General features: G+C 36.8%; 1 pseudogene; it reads right to left on the bottom strand.

Moving 5' to 3' along the window:
* Positions 1–583: 583 nt before the first annotated feature.
* Positions 584–1,750, bottom strand: LOC112921290 (DNA mismatch repair protein Msh6 pseudogene; annotated as a pseudogene).
* Positions 1,751–4,889: the final 3,139 nt, after the last annotated feature.

Below are 4,889 nucleotides of genomic sequence, written 5' to 3' on the forward strand. Positions count from 1 at the left end.
ATGGTAGACTTAGATCCAACTGTATCAGAATTTACTTTAAATATCAATAGCCTAAACATTCCAATTTAAAAACAAAGATTATGAGATTGAATTTAAAAACACAAAGTTTTGTGTTTAAAAACACAAAGCTCAACTATATACTGTTTATAATAGATATGCTTTTTAAAAAATTTTATTTATTTATTCATGAGACAGAGAGAGAGAGAGAGAGAGAGAGAGAGAGAGAGAGAGGCAGAGACATAGGCAGAGGGAGAAGCAGGCCCCATATAGGCAGAAAGGCAGGGAGCCTGATGTGGGACTCAATCCCAGGACTCCGGGATTCACACCCTGAGCCAAAGGCAGGCACTTAACCTCTGAGCCACCCAAGCATCCCTACAATAGATATGCTTTAAATATAACAACACAAAATGGTTGAAGAAATAAAGGGAGAAAAATTGCAATGCAAACACCAGCTGAAGGAAATGTGATTTTAGCTATGTTGATATCAAAGTAGACCATGAGATAAGTATTACATGAAATAAAGAATTAAATTTCATAGCGAAATTTTTTTTTTCATTTTTAAAAAATAAAGTTTATTAGATCATAATGTTATCTGAATTTACCACCTTTGTCAAAAGTCAACTCAAAGCTTCCAATGTAGTCTATAATTCCTTAATCAAAGTCAGCAACTTAGGGACAGCTTCAGCATCTACAGTCGACCTTTCACTAGCCAGGCAAACTTCCCAAAGTAATCGTAGTGATTGAGTCATCTTCTCAAATTCTCTTGCTTTTTTATGTCCCTTTTGAATAACCTCCTCTGGAAGATTAGCAAGCTTTGCTGCATTAAAGCCAAAGCTTTTAGGACGAGCTCCCTTAATGAATATAGAGGAAGGTAATAGTCTCCTGGCTAGGATCCTCACATTCAGTTTCTACCATGCATGCCATGTGGCCCAGGCACACTGCAACTTTTTGAGAATAATCTTCTACTAACAAATGGTAGTGGGTAGAAAACTATGTACGACACTTTATGTTCTCAGCAAGTTCTTTAACAACTGCATTTGCTATTGCTGTTCCATCAAATGTTGCAGTACCTCTCCCTAATTCATCCACAAGAACCAGAGAATGTGCGGTTGCATGCGTAAGTATGCTGGCAGTTTCACTCAATTCAACAAAAAATGTACTTTCACCTGACATAATGTCACCTGACATTATTCTGTCTGAGGCACCAAGTCTAGTAAATACTCTATCAATTGGTGTGAGCCTACACACTTCAGCAGGTACATAACAACCCGTCTGGGCCATTACAGCTAATAGGCCAGCCTGTCTCCTGAGTGTAGACTTGCCCCCCATGTTAGGTCCCGTAACAAGCACACAATAAACTTTGCCATTTTCCTCCTCCTCTTCCTCACAGCCTATTAGAATGTCATTGGGTATAAAGTCATCTCCAAAAAAAGTCTTCGTAATGCAGGGATGACTGTGATCCTCTAAGGCCTAAGAAGGGAGGAGTGCCTTCTTCTGGCAACAAAATTACTGGATGACACATAGGGCCATCACTCCCTTGACTATAGTTAGCCAGGCACAGTAAGACATCTGATACTGTGATGCACTCAACAGCAGACTGCCAGTCCTTGTAATTTTTATCAGAGTTATAAAATAATCGCCTCATACAGTCCTTCAATGATATATCTCTCCATTCTTCAGCATTTATCAGATTAGCCAACTTCTTTTCAATAGTTTTGGTCCAGTATCGTTTACAGCCCTTCTTGGTAGATTTCAACTCATATTCTTCTGGCAAATTACGAGTGATGAAATTCTCTGGAATTCAATAGGAAAATAAAAATCTTAAATTTGTGTGCCAATTGTTTCACAATTAGAAAGTTACTGCTGACAGAACTTATAGAAAAATCTATCACCACAAGTGCAGATTTTAACACACTTTTCTCAGTAACTTACAGAATAAGCAGGAAGTCCTGAGCCCCAAAATCTCAATCAACTTAGCCCTCATTGCAAGGAGAGGACAACTGAAATTTCTGGAAACCTGACATGGTCTAAGAAGAATCCTTTGTACAGAGTCCCCTCCACAGGACCAGCTTCCAGTCCTCTCCCTTTTCCAACACTGTTAAAATGATGAAATATTGAGAAAAAAAAATTATGCATTGCTGTTGCGACACAGCCACCAATCTCTGGCAAAGGGGATATAGGTGGGAATGTTATTTGGCAGCTTCCAGGACTTTTCCTTAAGAAATAGGGCTAGGATATGCATTTTGTCTAATTCTTTGTCCTTCGATTAATTATGCTGCCTCAGATGCATCTCGGATCATGAAGTCCTAACAGAGAAGCTCACAAACTCCCTATCACCATAGAAAGCTGTAACTGGCCCTTAACAAGCCTACTCAAGACTTTAATGTAGCAGGGAAAAAAAAAAACTTCTATCTCTATTAAGCTGTCTTTTTAATTTTAGCCACTCTTCTAAGTGTGTAATGGTATCTCATTGTGGTTTGGATTTGTATTTCCCTAATGGCTAATGATGTTGTGCATCTTTTCATGTGCTTATTTGCTCTTTGTGTAACTTTTTTTTTTCTCTTTGTGTAACTTCTTAAGTAAGATGTCAATTCAAATCTTTTGTCCACTTTTTAATTGGGTTGTTTCCATGCTATAAATCCTTCACAAGTTTTATATATCAGTCCTTTATTGGATATGACTTACAAATATTTTCTCTCAATCTGTGACTTGTCTTTTCATTATCTTAACATTGTCTTTCAAAGAAAAAGTATTTTTAATCTGATAAAGTTCAATTTATCAAATTTTTTCTTTCAAGGGCCATGCTTTTAGTATCATATCTAAATCTTTAACTCGAGGTTAAATTTTTTTTCTCCTGTATCTTCTAGAAGTTTTATAGTTTTAGCTCTTATATCTAGGTTTATGATTCATTTTTAGTTCATTTTGCGTATGGTACAAGATACAGATCAAAGTGCACTTTTTTAGGCAAATGGATCCAATTGTTTCAAGATCATTTTTCGAAAAGACTACCCTTTATCCACTGAATTGCCCTTCTACCTTTAAAAACAAACAAAAACAAAAACCAAATTAAAAAAACAAAAACATATTTGTGTGTGTGTGTGTGTGTGTGTGTGTGTGTGTGTGTGTATCTCTGGACTTACTATTCTATTCTGTTGATTTTTAATTTATTTTTATGTCAATATCACATTATGTTACTGTAGCTTTATTTTTATGAATCATAAAATTTTATTAAGATACTGGAAACATTCTTTTCACTTAATAAATGATTTTTACATTACATCAATAGGCATTTATAAAGATGTCTGTGACTTTTTTTTTTTTTTACGATAGTCATCAGAGAGAGAGAGAGAGGCAGAGAGTCACAGGCAGAGGGAGAAGCAGGCTCCATGCACTGGGAGCCCGACGTGGGACTCGATCCCGGGTTTCCAGGATCGCGCCCTGGGCCAAAGGCAGGCGCTAAACCGCTGCACCACCCAGGGATCCCTGTCTGTGACTTTTATACAACATTCAATACATAGTTAAGCCAGCAAAATTTTTTTTTAAGATTTTATTTATTTATTCATGAGAGACACACAGAGAGAGAGGCAGAGATACAGGCAGAGGAAGAAGCCGGCTCCTTGCAGGGAGCCTGATCTGGGACTCAATCCCAGGACCCCAGTATCATGCCCTGAGCCAAAGGCAGACACTCAACCCCAGAGCCACCCAGGCGTCCCTAAGCCAGCAAATCTAATATTCAACTACATTTTTTTTCCCTTTATGTGATACATACAATGAATACAATGTCAATTAAAATTTCTGCCTGAGCATATGTTTCTCTTAATCCCCTGTGTGCTTCCTCGAGATGGGACTAAATGAGCCAGACAGACTTGGAACTTTTTTCAAAGCATATCTTACTGTAACTTTAAATAAATCTTGAAATCATGTAGTATTAATCTTTCATCTTTGCTACTCTTTCTCAAAGATGTTTTGGCTATTCTAGGTCCTTTACATTTATTTGTATATAAATTTTACAATCAGCTTGTTATTTATAGAGATGATAGTACTTTTCCCTCAAACAAACTTTACAAAAATAAAATGAGGGCAGCCTGGGTGGCTCAGCGGTTTAGCACCACCTTCAGCCCAGGGCGTGATCCTGGAGTTCTGGGATCGAGTCCCACTTGGGCTCCCTGCATGGAGCCTGCTTCTCCCTCTGCCTGTGTCTCTGCCTCTCTCTCTCTCTGTCTCTCATGAATAAATAAAATCTTTTTTTAAAAAAAATAAGGTATTTCTTTAAAAAAAATGAAAGTTATTTGGCACCTTGTAATAAAAATGGGAAAACAGTAGTGTAACTCAATTGTTCTACTATGATTTTGGGGTAGTATGTCACTCCTACTCCTAATTTTTACACACTCATAGGAATTATCAAAACTTCACATTAGAAGAATATAATATTGCTTGATCTACATAGAAAGTTAAAATCCACAAATTTTTACCATGTCCGGTAAAAGAGAAAAACCCAAATCCATTGTAAATCCCAGAAGAATTAATGTCTCCAAAATGAATGTTTGCACTAGTGGCAGAATGCTTGTACATTAAAGAAGCTATTGCAAAAAAAAAAAAAAAAGCAGGAGCAGTTCACTAGCTGAACATTTCATAAAAGTCCAAAAAGAAGAGCATGGGGGCTTTAAAAATGATCCAATAAGACAGAGCTCTTTACTTTCTTGATTAATAAGATGAAAACACAATGTGGATTTCATCGAGCACTAGAAAAGCACTAAGAAAATGATCCCATCAAAAGCAAAGACTTCAGCAAATGTGAAAATCATATTTTGGGTAATTCTTCTGTGATATTCTTAAAATAGGTCAAATTTTTTTCATCCTTATGTATCTATCTCATCAGGAAAACATAA

This window comes from Vulpes vulpes, chromosome 6 (assembly GCF_048418805.1).
Source record: "Vulpes vulpes isolate BD-2025 chromosome 6, VulVul3, whole genome shotgun sequence".
Lineage (NCBI taxonomy): Eukaryota > Metazoa > Chordata > Mammalia > Carnivora > Canidae > Vulpes > Vulpes vulpes.